Source organism: Mesocricetus auratus, unplaced genomic scaffold, assembly GCF_017639785.1.
Source record: "Mesocricetus auratus isolate SY011 unplaced genomic scaffold, BCM_Maur_2.0 Super-Scaffold_6730, whole genome shotgun sequence".
NCBI classification, from domain to species: Eukaryota; Metazoa; Chordata; class Mammalia; order Rodentia; family Cricetidae; genus Mesocricetus; species Mesocricetus auratus.
Window position 1 is genome coordinate 101,472,336 of NW_024429184.1, and position 18,466 is coordinate 101,490,801.

An 18,466-nucleotide genomic window follows, 5' to 3' on the forward strand; every position below is an offset into this window, starting at 1 on the left:
CTACAGCTGATATAGATAGCTGGCTTGCCCCAGAAATCACTCATCTGTCTCTTGAGTAATAGAATTACAGGTGGCCATTATGCCTGCCATGTTTCGCATGGGACAATATTTTCTATTGAGCTGTCTCCCCAACACCTATCTAGATATGTCAAAGTGAAAGACATGTTTTACTGTTAAGGAATAAAGGACCAAAAGGAGCAGGGACAGAATAATTATGAAGCCTGTGAATTGCACGTGTCAGCCTCCTACACAACTGCTTTTCTTGGTTCAGGACTGGGTCTGACTCCCCATGAGGATCCTTTTAGTCAGTTTTGCTTCCTGCCCCGATTTCCACCCCTTCCACTTATTCGGTTTCTGTATAACATGCCAAGCCCACTTATACATTATTCCAGATTCCCCTCTTATCTCCCACTCTGTGAAAAGGAGTAGGTTCTCCCAATTCACAACCTTGAATGTATCACACTTTCCCTTATCTCATATAAAAGACCTTACAAAAACTCCCTGTTTTGCAGTGAGATGGAATATTTGATGTATCCAGGTGAAAAACAGCTTTGGAGAAAAACTCTCCCACAAATGTTGTGGCCTATACTGGTATTTGCACCAGCAGTAGACATACTTTCTCAGGCAATGCAGACTTAATATGTAAAATTGTAAGGATGTTGACATAGCAAGTTATGCAATGCCAGATCTCTGCTAAAATTAAGAGTGAGTATTAGGCACCGACCTGCTTGCATTGGGAAAGCTTTCATTTGGCCAGTGGTATCATGCAGCTCTGAAGGAGTATTTCACAGGGCACTGCCTTTTTCATGACCACTCTGGGAGAGCTCTTTCCAGAAAACTGCATTAGAAGGTTACTCGTGCTTTTGAGATTCAAAAAGCAGAGCTTGGTTTGCCAAACAGAGCCCTGTCTTTCCCAGTGATCAAACACTATGTGTTTGGAAAGCAGAGCTGAAAGTCTGCTAATTGTTTGCCTACGGCTGCAGCAGCCAGATATAGCACCACCATAACCTTTACTTTCTGTGATTTGTTGCTTACATTTCTTCTCTTTGAATACTTAATTCTCTACATATTTGCCTATGTTTTATTTCATACAAAAATGTATCGATAACAGTCTTTACAGGCACTAATGTTTCTTGTGATTATGAGTTTTAGAACCAGCTCCTTGGTGAGGTTATGCTATCTATGGAGGATTGTCTAGAACAGTACTTACTGGGTTTATGTATGACTGACAAGCTATTTCTCCAAGTTTGTTCTTCTTAACTCACAATTCCATTCTCCCCATGCCACATTTGGGGTGCTAAATAGACACACAGTCATTGTCATATGTAAAGAGTAAGTGCTAGAACTACAGGTTGCAAAATGACTAAATCCATTTCCAAGGCATTCAACTTGTGACATAGTTACAATTTCAGATACCTTTGCAAATATCCACAGGGATGTAAGATACATACACCTATATCCACATGTAAAGAGAGAGCTCTGTTTGTAGTTATGGTTACCTTTTTAGCCCATGAAAGCTCCAATTGTATAACAGCCAGGGTGTCTGACAAGGTGACAAGGACAGAATCAGAAGCTCCTTGGGTTCTTTCTTATGGAACACATGTTCTGCTGGGGTGCTGGGGGTGGGAGGTGGGGGTGTCAGGTAGACCAGAAATCCAAAACACATTTAGTTCCTTTCAGAAAAGCTCATTTGTTTTTTGATGAGTTAATAATCCCATCAAAGCCATACAACATCTACATAGGCATGGTTTTCTGGGGACAGGAGGCATTTCAACACCCATCTTGTCTATCCATGGACATTTACAGTGTACCAGCTCCTGGAAGGAATGAGCTGTTGGGTCTGAATCATAAGTAAAGTCATGGCGTGAACCGACTGTTTTAGTGCCTTATAATATTATTTGCCAAAATGTCTTCAGTGTTCTCATTGACTCATTGGCGTTTCAGCCATTCAAGATCTGAAGACAAAATAGCATGCTTTATTAGGAAATCCTCATAAAATCTTGCAAAGCAAGATTTGTGTTTTTATCCAATGTTCAAGGTAAATATTATGGTCTCTCAAAATCATTATTTGACTACTTAAACCACCAGGTTCACCTATTTAGATGTCTGTGAAGCCTACTTTACTTTCTCATGGAAGAGTTATTGTTTTAGGAAAAAAGAAGTAATTCTTCCAGTGAAAAAGAACTTCTGCTTTCAGACTTCGGTCAGGAACTCCTTTCCACTCTAAAGACCTCATTACAGTCGTTGACCACAGTTCTTGGAAGACTCAGCTGCCACTGCCAGAAAGCCAAGCCTTCTTCTCCCCGCTCTCTGCCAAGTCTGGCTGTTCTTGGCAAGCCAGAAAAGTCACTTGGATGTTAACTCAGACTGAAGGTACTGTCCAAAGTCCCTGGCCTACATGCAAAAGGGAAATTGTAGAGGAAAGTAGGGGAACCGAAGAGGCTCTGGTGGCTATCTCTGGGCATGCTGTTGCAACTGAGGTGATTTTATTTCCTTGTACTCACATAATAGCAACCCATTGTAACATATGGACCACAACCACTTGTTCAATAAATTCTTAGGCCATTTTCACTTCATACATTGTGGACAGTGTTACATGGATAAGGGAATGCATATGTCTCTCCAAAAATTGACTTCATTTCCATTGGATATATGCCCAGTGGTAGGATTGCCAGGTCACAGCAATTGTTAATATATTTTTTAAATTTTTAATTAAAATGTAACCTACAGTCTGTTAGAGGAGTGTCCTTATGTGTTTTCCAATTTTTATAGTTTCATCTTTCCCAACTTTGTAACATTGTCTGCACAGGATACTGATTTCAAATTGTTCCTATATTGAATTAAAGAGAAATCATGCATTTAATCTCAACTAATGTATTTAGAGGATTTCTATCCTGTTATGTCTAACCCATGTTTACATAATAATCCTTTCAGTTTAGTTTGATTAACTATAACTGCATAGCTCTAGGAATTTATGAGCAAGCAGTAAGATTTTGGAAGGGCGCTTGAAAATGAAACGTATTCTCTATTCTTCACCCAACACAATCTTCCTACCTCCTCATGTCTTCCTCTCCATTCCTCCGCTTCCCCTTCTCCTTTTCCTAACTCCTTCTCCCCTCCCCCCATGCTCCCAATTAGCTCAGGAGATCTTGTCCCTTTTCCCTTCTTTGGGGGACCATGTATGTCTCTCTAAGGGTTCTCCTTGTTTCCTAGCTTCTCTGGTGGTATGGATTTTAGGTTGGTATTCCTTTGTTCTACATCTAAAATCCATATATGAATGAGTATATACCATGTTTGGCTTTTTGTTACTGGGTTACCTCACTCAGGATGGTTTCTTCTAGTTCCATCCATTTGCCTGTGAATTTCAAGATTCCATTGTTTTTTTTTTTTCCAATGAGTAGCACTCCAATGTGTAAATGTACCACATTTTCTTCATCCATTCTTCAGTTGAGGGGCATCTAGGTTGCTTCCAGGTTCTGGCTATTACACATAATGCTGCTATAAATATAGTTGAACAGATGTCCTTGTTGTATGAATGTGCATCTTTTGGGTATATGCCTAAGAGTGTAATTGCTGGATCTTGTGGTAGACTGATTCCCATTTTCCTAAGGAATCACCATACTGATCTGCAAAGTAGCTGTACCAGTTGGCACTCCAACCAGCAGTGGAGGAGTGTTCCCCTTTCTCCACATCCTCTCCAGCATAAACTGTCATTGGAGTTTTTTATTTTAGCCATTCTGACAGGAGCAAGATGGTATCTCAGAGTTGTTTTGATTTGCATTTCCCTGATGGCTAAGGATGTTGAATACTTTCTTATGTGTCTTTCAGCCATTTTAGATTCCTCTATTGAGAATTCTCTATTTAGTTCTGTACCCTACTTTTTAATTGGATTATTTGGTGTTTTGGTGTCTAGTTTCTTGAGTTCTTTGTATATTTTGGAGATCAGCCCTCTGTCAGATGTGGGGTTACTGAATATCTTTTCCCATTCCGTGGGCTGCCATTTTCTCTTGTTGACTGTGTCCTTTGCCTTACAGAAGCTTCTCAGCTTCAGGAGGTTCCATTTATTAATTGTGGATCTCAATGTCTGTGCTACTGATGTTATATTCAAGAAGTGGTCTCCTGTGCCAAATCATTCAAGGGTACCTCCCACTATCTTATCTAAGAAGTTCAGTGTGGCTAGATTTATGTTGAGGTCTTTGATCCATTTGGACTTAAGTTTTGTGGGTATCGATAGACATGGATCTAGCTGCAGTCTTCTACATGCCAGCATCCAGCTATGACAGCACCATTTGCAAGAAAAGAGATACCATAATAGAGGGAGTCATTATAGATTTAGAAAGAAATTTGGCACTAGGAAAATGTCCAGAGATCTACAAAGATGACCCCAACTAACAATCTAAGCAATAGTGGAGAGGCTACCTTAAATACCATTCCCGGCTAAAGAGATACATGACTACCTTATATGCCATCCTAGAGCCTTCACCCAGTAGCTGATGGAAGCAGAGGCAGACACCCACAGCTAAACACTGAGCTGAACTCCTAGAATCCAGTTGCGGAGGAAGGCATGATGGGATAGGGGGTCAGTGGGGGGCAGGGGAGGAGGGAAGGGAGAGGGAACTGGGATTGACATGTAAAACAAGCTTGTTTCCAATTTAAATTTAAAAAGAAAGAACCACCCTGAGTGAGGTAACACAGTCACAAAAAGAAACATGGCATGTACTCTCTCATATATGGATTTTAGACAGATATGGGGAGTGCCAGCCTACAGTCCCATGGCCAGAGAGTCTGGAAAACAGAAACTTCATTCAGTGGCTGATGGAAGAAGAGGCAGACTCCCATGGCTAAGCACTGAGCTGAACTCAAGAAAGCCAGTAACAGAGAGGGAGGACTGATGACCAAAGGGATTAAGACTGGGCTGGTTTAACCCCCAGAAACAGCTGACCTGACAAAGGTTAACTCTTGAATCCCAGGCATCAGCCTGGGAATCCAGCATGGGACTGATCAAGACCCCCTGAATGTGGTTGTCAGTGAGGAGGCCTAGGTAATCTATTGAGCCTTGGGCAGTAGATCAGTACTCATCCCGAGTATACACACGGACTTTGGACTCCCATCCAATAATGTGAGATGCACTCTCACCCTGAACTCTTGGGGGGAGGGTCTAGGCCCTGCCCTGGATTTAATGACAGACTATGGACACCCCCATGGAGGGCCTCACCCTCCCTGGGGAAATGAGGGGATAATAGGTGGGTTGGGGGGGAGGGCATGGGAGGAGGGGAGGGAAAGGGAGAGGGCCCTGGAACTGACTTGTGAAGCAACCTTGTTTCTAATCTAAATTTAAACTGAAAAATAAATCATAAAAAAAGAAGAAAGAAAAGAAAGTAAATGAAAGGTATTATTTTCTAGTTTATTGGCAAGGACTAGTTCTTGGCACATAGTAGGTAACTGGCCAATAAATACCCTTGAAGTGAATTCTCCAGCATGAGCTGATGAATAAAACTGCTGTTTGCACAGGCAAAGAGTGATCAGAGTGGACCTAATACTCCATGGAAGTTGTGAAGGAGCAAATCAGGCTAGCAACAGAAATGCCATTAAGGGTGAAATCAGAGAGTTATGGATTTGTCTCTCACAGTCTGTGATCTGGCAGCCAGTGCCTACAGTGTCTACAAGTGTGATTTTCAGAGCTGTGGTTGTAATGTATTTCTCTTACAAATATAGCACCAACATCCTTTTTGAAGGAGGATAACTAAGACACAAGCAGGATCCATTTGCATCTAGAAGGCACCTCTTTTTCAGAGATCCTTTTAATAAGCTTCCACTGTGACACAGAGACTATTCCTGCCTCCCACGGCCACACCTTGTTGCAGGATTTGAAAATGGACACATTTCTACCCTCAATGAGATCAATAACTTGTTAGAAAAGAACAAGCTATATTGTGGGTAGGCACCAGTGGTACAAGTTAGAAATGTGATTACCCATGCAAAGGGCTCAGCATCTGGCACAAAATGACCCCTGAATAAGCTGTAGTTATTGCTTATTTATCAACTAATATTATTTCCTTCATGTAATTCTCTCAGTAACCAAAATTGAAATCTGCATGTTAGATGTATCTAAATTATACAATTGTTATTGTCTTCCTATGAAACTATGAACGTAATTATTTTCTAATTTAGAAAATATTGTCTATTTCTCTTTCCTCTTTAATTTCCCAGCTCCTCTTCTACCATCTTATTTTATAACAACTAGTAAATATCCTATTAATTACAAATAATGACCTAGATATTACATAAGGCACATGTGTATTGATCATGATCCTATAATTCCTCATTCAAATCAGGAATTTTTTTTGAGAGAAGAGGAGAATTAACATATTTACCCAGTGTTGACTAGTCTAAACAAGATCAATTATTCCAGAGAAACAGAAGAAAGGCTATATTATCTATCTATTTCAAAATCTTTTGAGGAGAGTCAGATACACACATAAATAACTTTGGTACAATGGGTTAGGAAAAATAAAACTGGCACGTACAAAACATACAGAAACACCAAGAAGGAAGCAACTGATTTTGTCTGTGTAATCTAACTTTCCATCTGGATTTATTCTTCACACAAGGTCAGTGTTGTACAATCCCAGATGCTTGTGTTCGTCTTGCTGACTCAGCTCAAGCAGTGATTTGTGTTGACTTCCCATGTATGGATTCAGGAAAACACCATGTAGGATCAGTCATGACATGTGCAAACTAGAGCCATTGGGCCTCAGATGCTCCAGGGGTTAGTCACAGCTCAGTGTGTGGGTAGTAGCTCTCTCTGGGTAGGACTTGGAACTATGGCATAGCTGAGTAAGGAGTCAGCAAACTTGTCTTTTGTTCTCCTTTCTTAAAGACAGTCTTGAGCAGCTCAATCCTGCTCACATGACAAGTTTTTGTCTAGGAGGCCAATAGGGGATAGCTCTGTCTTCATGCTGTTTCCCCCTTTTTGCTGACTCTTGTCCCTTCTCCTTCTGCCCTTCATGTCTGGAATTATAAAAGGCTTATTTTACCTGCTACATTATTATATCTAGTTATGTAGATCCTATCTTCTATATTCTGTTCCAAAGCAAACGAATTTTGTTTCACCTTCAACTGTCCCTTAGGGCCTATTTTTTCTATATTGCCTTTTACAAGTTAGGGATGAATTCATTTTTTAAAAATTTTTCCCCATGTTATTTGTTTAACTTTCAGTGAGGTCAGGAACTAGCTGTGACCCCCAAGTTGGGCTCTTTTCCCTAGAGACATCAAGACAACATGAAGAAGCTTCTTAAGGATTTATAAGCCAGGAGATGATGGCACCTTTTATCCCAGCACTTGGGAGGAGGAGGCGGGTAGAGGTCTGTGAGTTCCACGTCAGCCTGGTCTACAGAGCCATTTCCAGGATAGCCAGGACCACACAGAGAAATACTGTCTTAAAAACTAAATAATAAAGCCGGGCGGTGGTGGCGCACGCCTTTAATCCCAGCACTCGGGAGGCAGAGGCAGGCGGATCTCGGTGAGTTCGAGGCTGGGCTGAACCGATAGCCTCCAAAACAATACAGAGAAACCCTGTCTCGTAAAAACAACAACAAAAAAAACTAAATAATAATAATAATAATCAGCTCAAAGATTTATGTGTAGGTGCAATGGCTGCTCATCAAAGTGACTCTGTTACTTTTCTACAGTTTTAAATGTCTGCAGGTATCAGAGACCCAAGGTAAGAAGGGGACCTATGGGTCAGTGCATACCAAACCCAAATATCTACACATCTGGAAGGAGCAGATTCCCAAAGCACCTTGTGACCCTTGGGATGCTGACAATAGGAACGGATCTGTGCTCCATTTGTCACCATCATATTCTTAGTCACATAGAGCTCTGGCTGTCATGTATGGCAGGCATGATAACTCAATGGTGCAAGACAGCAAGCTTGTGGGAAGCACACATCCAGCAACTCTTTTGACTTTGAGATAACACCTATAAAAGTAGTTTGTCATCGCTGGCAAAGATTGTAACTGTACTCAATAGAAAGGAAATTAATAAGGAGACACAATTCAAGACTTATGCAATACCTCATTGCTCCATAGACATGAAATGTATGCTTTTTACATTATTTCCAAATGATTAAATTGTTTTGATTTTTTAAAAAATCCTCAAGGAATCGAACAATTCCTTGTATGTATTATTTCAAGTACTGCTGGAGTTAATAAATTTATTGCTTGTTTTATGTATGAACTATGATATTGGTTGCTCCAAACCACTCAATTTTTTAATGGGGTGATAATATTGGTATGATATAATCATACAAAACTAAAATTTTGTGAACTTGACCTTGGCAAAATTTCTCATCAAATATTTCAGATTTGACTGAAAATTTAAAACAAACTTAAGGTCTCTTTGGTGGCTTCCAAACTTGAGAAGAATGTATTTGACAAAGAGAGACATAAAGAAGAAATTAAAACTTGATATGAAAACTGCTGTGAGATGCTGTGTATGAACGGACAAGTATAGAAAGGAAGAAAGAGGAACATGGGCAGGGTTTGCTTTTAATTAACCTTGATTCTCTTCCTTGCTGTCTGGTGTACATTTTGCCTAAGTCACTTAGCTGGGCTTTTAAAATGGTCTTGGGATCTATTACACCACTCACTACAAACTTCAAGGTAGTTTTAATATGATTTATATATCTGTTACATTGGAGGTTAACAGTCTCCTAAATTAAATTACTGTTGCCTTGCACAGAAAGAAAAAAGTCTTTTCAGATAAAATTGCATTTCATTTAGGTGAAATAACCCATTTACAGCTTTTTCCTCTAAATAGATCTTTGGTTTTTACATGTTTTCAACACCAAAAGTAAGGAGAGGTGATCAAAGAAATATTTCCTGTGTGATGTCTTCTAAGTGCCCTGTTTAAAATACCTTTACTTTTAGGGTGAGCCTTAAGCCTTGGTTTTCCTGTGTTTCATTAACAGAAGCTTCTAAAGCAAAAGGAACTGGTTTATTTCTGTGAAAACTAATTTTCTTAATTGGAAACGTTTCCCTCTTTGGAAATTTGGGAAACTCTTTGAGCGGGTTTGTGTAGTTTTTCCTAAGCAGAAATCATAGTACTTTGTGTAGCTGTGCGGGTGGGAAAGCATATAGATTTGAGTTTGTTTCTAGGACATGACCCCATCGTTGATAGGGACTGAAGAACTTGGTGCCTTGGGGTATCTCACCAACACCATGTGTTCAGCACATCAAAGGAATTCCAGAAACAGTAGCAATGGTATGTCCAATATGGTGTGTCATGAGAACATATTTAGCTAATGAGTGCCTGCAACTCTTGCTTCTGCCTCGTTCTAGGGACTTAGTCACTATTTTAGGAAGAAGAGTAGGGGAAGGGGGGAGGAGGAATCTAGAGGTAATTATAGAGAACATTCCTGCTAAAAACAAAAGGAAGTAGACATGCTGCTAACTAGTTGCTCTAGTGCCTAAACTACAATAACTTGTTACTATCCCTATCATGACTGTTTAGATTCTCTGTTTTATTAGAACCCATAGGGAGAAATGGAATAGATGGGTACAATACATATAACATGGATGGATATTGACCCATCTGTCTGTTACAGCCATTTACTATGAATTCATTTGTCTATCTTGAAAAATGTACTCACTTTTACCCTTAGCCTAGGGCATCATTTGGTTGTTTCAAACTGACATGATTTATTTCAGATACTGCACACAGAGTTTATCCCAAATTTGATGTTGTCATTTGGTTTTTTTTTTTTTTGGTCTGATTACCAGGAAATCAAACTGACTTTTGACAAATGGGTAAGGGCTGAAGACAGAGCTAAATTTACGTTAGAATTCTTTATTTTAAAGAATCTATGTATTTGTTTGTGTTGTCTGTATTTGTGTACATGTATGTGCAGAGATGTAATATGTGTGGCTGCACGTGAAGGCCAGACAGGGTTGCTGGATGACCTCATCACTCTCAACATTGTTCCCTTAAGATATGGTCTGTCACTAAACCTGGGACTCACTGTTTGGGCTAGAGTGGCTTGTCATTGAAATTCCCAGATCAGCCAACCTCCCTCTGCCCAGCACTAGGATTACAAGGGCACATGGCCACACCCAGCCTACACATGGATGGTGGGGGTCCCAACTCAGGTTTTTATGCATGCCCAGCCAGGGCTCTTACCCACTGTACATTTTCTAGAACATCTTGAGAGTGTTCTTATCATTTGAATATCCAGAAGCTTGTAATAAAATAAGGACTCCTTAGGTATCTATTGAGTTAGTTAATTAATACCTTTGAACAGCAAGGACAATATTCATTAAGCAAAGGACTTTGAACTAAGAACAAGATTGTGCTTGAGCCAAATTTCTGGATACTCATCTTTGTAGATGAAGTCCATTTGTAATTGCTCAGCTTTCATTTTAATTTTATCTCTGAAGAAAAAAATGTCACCAGGAATATTATACTGATCTTAGCATTTGCTTAAGTATTTCCTCAAAGTAGGTAGTAGACAATGATAGTGGCAATGCATGGTATTTGACTGGTAAGTAGTGCAGTGATTCTGCTACAGTTTATTTCCAATACTATTGACCTAAATCTATTTTTTTGCTCTGATATGAATATTTGATTCTTTTCAGTGTTGCGTTAAAAGACATTGATAGACTGCTACTGCTACAAACCCTGAATGTATGATCACACTGATACATGCTAAGGAAATCAAGTACATAACAAGACAACGAGGCGAGGACATGAGGAACACATACGGAGGAGAAAGCTGAGATGGTGTACTCACTTCTCTGGACATCCATGCAGGCAATTTGATCCCTGGTGCACAGTACAGGCAACTCGGCAGTCACCTGGACAAACAGGGACAGATCACGGTCCTCTAACATCCTGTGTCCTAATGTTCTTCTTTTCCAATGAAAACAACAGACCCTCCAGCTTATACCCCTCTGAAGCTATTACCCTCAAAGGAAATATAAATAAGACTTCCAGGATACAGACAGTTTTGAATGCACTACTTACTGGCTATGTTCTCAGAAAATAAATGAAGAGTATAAATTGACTCATAAATAAACCCTGGGTAGGAAAATGCGGAATTGACCTCTTTGAGTTATTATCTTATTCCCCACAAGTAGTGAAAGCCTGCTGGTCTTCTGGATGGCTGTTTCTATATTCCACATCTGTTATCTCTGTTGGTCCATCTTTATATTCTCAACCATTTATGTGGCAGGAACAATATCTGCAGGTCAGTTTCTCTAACCACTAAATGCACAGTGCCTCCATTGTCATTTTGAAAAAAAATTAAGACCAGTGATTTGATATGAACTGCATGCAGTTCAGTGAACAAATAAGAAAGTGCTAATGCATGATAGACAGCAACTTCTGCCTTCAGTTTAGAGTGTGCACTTACTACATGCCTCTGACTGGCTGTGTTCTCTTGTTGCCATTCTGAAAGACTTACAGGTCATAGTATAAGACAGTTAAATAAAAATGTAATTGCTTTAGAATACAAATAAAATAAATGTGTTCATTAGAAGTCATGCTAATTTGTTCAACTTTCAGGTTTTCATAAAGGAATAAAGGTGATCTTAAAGCATCCTTACCCAGAATGGATAATGTCTTCCCCATAGTCACAAAGGTGAGCCTCCTTCTCCTAGTCTTCAGCAGTCTACATACTCTAGCCCCTTCCCTAGACCCAAAGGTCAAATTAGGGTGGAATTCCATACAAATGGATGGAATGCGACTGGATACTAAGTTAAGGTCCCCTTCTAGGAAAAGACATCAACAGTCCACAAGCGAGATAAGTGGACTTTCAAAACCAAGCACAGCTGATTTCATGAAGATGACAATTTGGTCCAGAGGAGGTATAGATGGTAGATTGATAGATAGATAGATAGATAGATAGATAGATAGATAGATAGATGGATAAATTATAAGATACACGTCTAGTAGCTTGTTTCTACCAGTACCTCTACTTTCTAAAGGTTCTACACCATCCTAAAGCAGTTCTACTACCCAGGAAACAAATATTCTGAACATGAAGCCATGGAGGATATCTCAGGTTCAAACCATAACAGTTAATACAAAAACTTCTAAAAGAATGAGCTACCTAGTAAAAGTTTGTGGCAGTTGAGTAGGAAAAAATAAACATCTAAAAATATGAAAAAGAAAGGCAATGCCGTAGCAAGCTTACTATATATAACATGGTACTGCATCTTTGATCTCAATTTGCATGCTGGGTCATAAAATATTACCCAATAAATATTTGACTTTCTAGAGTGCTGATCCGGACCACTGAAGACCAAGCCAAAGCTGTCATTTCATTATTCTATGATGTTTGAGTATGAGACTGGCACATATATTTACCAGCATTCCTGCCTCTGGGATTTTCAAGAGGTTATTACCTTGGCTCTATTGTGCCCAGACACCTTCCTCTTCCTACCTAAGCCATTCTGCCTATTTAATGGTATATTGGGCATGGGCTTACAAGCTCATTCCCTTGTCATTTACTGTGATATAGACCAACTAATGCTTTCATGAAATCTTGTATTAAACCCTTAGTAGAGAAAGGATACTATAAGAGAAAATATCTAGAAACAGAATGACATCAGAGAGCAGATAAGCAGAGATACCAAGTTTGCTTTCTTGAACAAGAAAGGAAACTAAAGCAAAGGAAAGCAATGACTGTTCTCCGAGAGTGTTTGGAGCAGAACAGTAAGATGACGTTAAAATGCTATGCAGAGGCATTCAAGGAGAGCACAGAGACACATGAGGGCCTTAGAAAGAAGAGAACCACACCCTGGGTGAGGTCTACCCTGAGCTAAGGACTTCTTCACTGACTGGAGCAATTGGAAACAGGAAGTTCAGAAAAATCCCACAAATGTCACAGTCATGTGAAGTATTTGTTCCCAGAGAATTCTTACAGACCTTGAGTACAATTTGGGATGCAATAAAAAACCCTCACCCCACCACACACACTACATTGCTTAGACCAGTGGTTCTCAACCTCTCTAATGCTGTGACCCTTTAATACAGTTCCTTATGTTGTGGTGACCCCAACCACAAAATTATTTTATTTGCTACTTCATAACTGTACTTTTACTACTGTTAGGAATGGTAATGTTTTTCCCGATGGTCTTAGGTGACCCTTATGAAAGGGTTGTTTAGTCCCAAAGGGATCATGACCCAAAGGCAGAGAACCATGCATTAGACTCTCAAGTTTAGAGCAAGAGCCCAACCAATTCTACATTCCTGTTCCCCACTCAGGCCTCTACATCACAAATCCATAGTGAAGTCTAAACCACCTGTAGTCCCCTGGAGCAGCTGAGTGGCTGTCCAAAGCCATTCTATCAGCCTAGCTGTATGTTTGAGCCAGGTGGCCCTGATCCATAATCCCCTCACCAAAAGTCTGGCATGGCTAAGTAAATTCAGAGAGCTATCTTAGTCAGATTCCTACTTGAGATTTATTTAAGTGCCTTATATTTCTATAACTCAGAGATTTAATAACTCCTGGTCAAAGGTTTCCTGTTGCATAGGTAAAGTGTTATGCCAATACACTGGGACAATCTTCATTTTTTTAGGATTTTATTACAGTAGAAAGTACATGTAGAAACTAAATTTGACAATTTATACCCATTATTTCCCCACCAATTTTAAAGAACATGTAAATGTAATATAAGTTGCCTTCCTTGCTGAGAACTTTTAAAAGTAAATACAGAATTAGTCATAAGTTTTGGCAGAATATGCAGTGTGGTCTTTGGTTCTACAAAAAAATAACTTCAAGATCTAAAGCAGCTGTCCTCAGCTCTCACACCTCAAATAATAATGTTCTCCGATTTCTCACTCCTGCCGCAGCCCTTTCCACACCAGATAACCTATTACACTGGAAATTGGAGTGTTTGTGCATGTACGCTGACTGTTCCCATGCCTGCCAATCTCCCACTTCACAGGGATTCAGGGATTCACTACTGAGAACCATGCAATCAGCCAACCATGGTTCAAAATATCTGAATTTGAAAATCTACTTAGAAAAAAAAATCAATTTTCAATGCAACCCAGGGACATTTCACGCTAAGCTCACCTAGAGTTTCTGGTTTTCCCAAGTCAAAGTCCCGGAGCAGGCAGGTGCACACGACATCTTTCATCTGTGTAGGAAGTGGAGGCCTAACCACTCTGAACAAGCCTCCCCTTCATCTTCTATTTTACTCCATACTTGATTATTTAGGTCATTCAAATACTTTTTTTTCTTTTTGGCTTTTACAGACAAGGTTTCTCTGTGTAGTTTTGGAGCCTGTCCTAGAACTAGCTCTGTAGATTAGGTTGGCCTCAAACTCACAGAGACCTGCCTGCCTCTGCCTCCCAAGTTCTGGGATTAAAGGCATGCGCCACCAATACCTGGCTTCATTCATGCTTTTAAAAAAAGAAAAAGAAACAGAAATCTTTTGAGCCAGAGGAACCATTTAGAGTTTTTAAAATGGTCTAATCCATTCATTTTGCTCTAAATTCTGGGAGGCAAAGGGAGATTTCTCTGAAGGGGACCTTGTCAGTTCTCAAGGGTGAGGGTAGAGAAATGACCCAATGGTTAGGAGCACAGGCTGCTCAGCTCAAAGACCCAAGTTCCCATATGGCAGCTCATATCTGTAACCCTGTTCTAGGGACTCTAACACCCTCTTCTGACCTCCATGGGCCCAGGAATTCATGTGGTACACACTCATACATGCAGGCAAAAATCCCCACACAAAATAAAAACAAACAAACAAACCTTTTAATGTTCATCCTCAGGATAAGTTTTAATTTCTTTTCTTGATTTTTTTCAGTTCCTTGGCAACATAATAGAAATATTACTTATATATTACTATATAAGCTCCTAATGAGAATTAGAAAACATTTTACATTTCTTATAATAAACAATAACTTCAGTCAGAAATGTTGACTTAATTATGTATAAAATTGCTGTATTAAACATTTTTTCTTTTGAATGCATATCTCTTATTCATAAGTCATAATAGGTTGGGTTGAGGGCAAAAATAAATCAAAGCGTGTGTGTGTGTGTGTGTGTGTGTGTGTGTGTGTGTGTGTGTGGTGTGTGTACATGCTCGTGCACCACCAGGAATTTGAGGAGATCACAGAACAATTTGCAGAAGTCATTTTCCCAGGGATTCAATTCAAGTCCTCAGGCTTGGCAACAAGTACCTTTACTTACTCACTGATCTGTCTCACTGGCCAACTGGATGGTTTTAAATTGTGCCAGACTCGGTAATGTTTCATAAGTCCATTATATCTGACAATGGGGAGATGACTCAGTCAGTTAAGTGCTCGTCCCTCAAGGATGAGGACCTGAGTTCAGATCTCCAGCTGGGAGGAGAGGTGCACACCTGACCCCAGCACTGGGAGGGGAAGAGATCAGAGACAGGGCAACATCTGGGGCCTGCTGGCCAGCGGGTCTAGCTGAAAGGGTACGTTCCAAGGTCCATGAGAGGCTTTATCTCAAAAAAGAAAGAGGAGAAGCCATTGAGGAAGATTCCCAATATTGACCTATGTCATCTACATGCACACACACAGACACACACGCACGCATATGTGCACACACACGCTCACACAGGTGCACACACATGCTTGCACACGCGCACACATGCACAAACACACACACACCACACCTTAGGTTAAATGAGACTCCTATGACTCTGCCTGAGCACCCACATCCACTTTCAACACTTTATCATTTGCAGAGCTGGGAATCCTCATTATGAGACTCAGCAGGCAATAGGAAACTGCCTGCCTGATAGCACGTCTGTTATCTCTTTTAATAAAACTTAATTTCCTCTCTTCTTTCTTACACTGTCAGAGATCAGCCCCTTATTTATTGTATTGCCAGCCCCCGGCCAATGTGCAAGCACCTAAGACTTGCTTTCTTGACTCGCGTCATTATTTCTTCCTTCAGCCCTCCCGTCTTGACTTCCCTGCAAAGCCACGGGAGAATGAGTTGAAGGTTGTCCCTCAGCAGGGCCAACGCTTTCCAAACACATCACTACTTGGCTAGAAGAGCATGCCAGCAGGGGGGTTGGGGGGTAGCCACAGCATGTACAGCCAAAAGTACTTGTGGGAATCCTAAACATGAGAGTCCAAAGACTTGCCCTCCCCCCCCCCCGCCCGTTCTGCGGCAGTGTTCTCACAGCACACTCAGCCCACACTGTGACTGGACACCCAGCCCTCGCAGCTGTACTCAGCCTGGGGATTTGGAGCCTGACAGGATGTGGCAACCCTGAGTCTGGATAATGTCGTACAACGCAACAGAACGCATCAAATTAGAAAATGGAAACTTCTCCTTCCCCGAACTGTAATTTAGCTGCCACTTGCCTTTAAAGCAGCTGAAAACAATTTCTTGAAAGTGAATGTTTATTTCCCGAAGTTTCATGAATAATTACGAGCCTATTTTCTCCACGGTCGACATCCCCCCCACCCCAGCCCCAGCCACACACACACCCGAATCTCCCAGAACCCTGTGAGCAGTGCGAGCTCCTAGCACACGCTGTGGGGTGGCCTTTTGCATTTAAAGATACTGTCACTAAAAGTGTGGCACCTTTGATCCGAGGCGGGAGCCGTTCTTCACCTATAGTGCTGTCATCAAGCCAGGCACACTGTCAGCTTGTGAGTGTGTGCCCGTGTACTTCCGAGTTCGTTCCCTAAATACTATGAGCAGGATCTCATGGGAGGAGGACCCTGGTTTTACATCTGTCTTATCACAAGGAGAGAAGGGCAATACGATGAATTTTTCATGAGCTGAGTCACCTAGTGCTCAGTAAGAAATTTTTGCCTGTCTAGAAGCAGCTTTTGGCCACATGTGATAAGGGAGTTGGCCAACTCTTGCCATCGTTGTAGTGGCTGAACCAAGGGTTTTCCTGTTAGTATCCACAGGTGCAACAAAGGGTGTATTTTGAAATTCAGACCCCTGTGCCTTAACAAATCATATGCTTTGCAAAATTATGTGCCTGAAGGTTAGTGAAGTGGTCATAAGGCAGCTTTTACTTTGCCAAAAGGAATAGTGTTGATGACCATGTGCGTAAGTATGAAGGTTTACACCAATAGAATTATTGAGAAGGCCTTTGTCAAGTATCCTGATACAAAAATTGAAAGTTTCTATTGCATATGAGAATTAATATTTGTGACTAAAATACTCATTATCAGGCATAAAAAGTATCTTGCTGTGCAGTTGCATAGCATTTTAGCAAACACGCTTTCATCTTATTTTATTTTGTACATATATGAGTGCAGCATGTGTGCGTGGTGAATATGCACATGTGTATATGGGTGCATGTAGCCATGGGCTTACAAGGGCCAGAAGAGGACTTCAGATGTCCTGCTCCATCATAATCTGACTCATTTTCTTGAGACATGGTCTCTCGGTGAACCTGGTAGTTTGGCTGGTGCCCTGCAACCCCCAGGGAACCTCCAATCTCTGCCTCCATAGCCTTTTCTTGCACGTCTGACTTTTAATGTGGGTGTCAGGAGTCTTAACTCTGGCTTTCATGCTTGTGTTTACAAAGCAGGCACTCTTATGCAACGAGCTATTCCCCCAAGCCCAGGAAGCATTCTTTTTCTTTCTTTTTATTAATTAAACTTATTTTTCATTTATTTCACATCCCAACTGCAGTTACCCCATCCTCATCTCCTCCCATTGCCTCCCCTGCCTCCTCTCTGCCTGCCCCCCATCCACTCGTCTGTTCCTGTTCAGAAAGGGGCAGGCCTCCCATGGCTGTAAACAAAGCATGGTATTTCAAGTTGAGGTAGAACTAAGCTCCTCCCTTGGTATTAAGGCTGGGTGAAGCAACCCAGTATGGGGAATAGGTTCCCAAAAGCCAACTCAATCGTTAGGAACAGGCTCTGATCCCACTTCTAGGAGTCCCACAAATAGAACAAGCTATACAACTGTCACATGTATAGAGAGGTCCTAGGTCGATCCCATGCAGGCTCCCTAGCTGTTGGTCCAGAGTCTGTGAGCTCCTATGAGCCCAGGTTAGTTGTTTCTGTGGGTTCTTTGGAATGACCTTGACTCCCTTAGTTTGTACAATTCCTCCTCCCTCTCTTCAACAGGATTCCTGGAGCATGACCCAATGCTTGGCTAAGGATCTCTGCATCAGTTGCTAGATAAAGGCTCTCTGAAGACAATTAGGGTAGTCACAAATCTGATTATAGCAGATGGCCAGTTCAGGCACCCTCTCCACTCTTGATAGAAGTCTTAGCTAGGGTCATCCTTGTAGATTCCTGGATACTTGCCTGGCACCAGATTTTACCCTGACTCTGAAATCCCTCCCATCAAGGCATCTCTTTCATTAATCTTCTTCTCCATCCTACCACAACCCACCCAACCCCATCCCTCATGTTCCCATCACCCTCACTCCCAGTTTACCCAGGAGATCTCTTCCATTTCCCCTTCCCAGGGAAATCCATGTGTCCCTCTTTGGGCTCT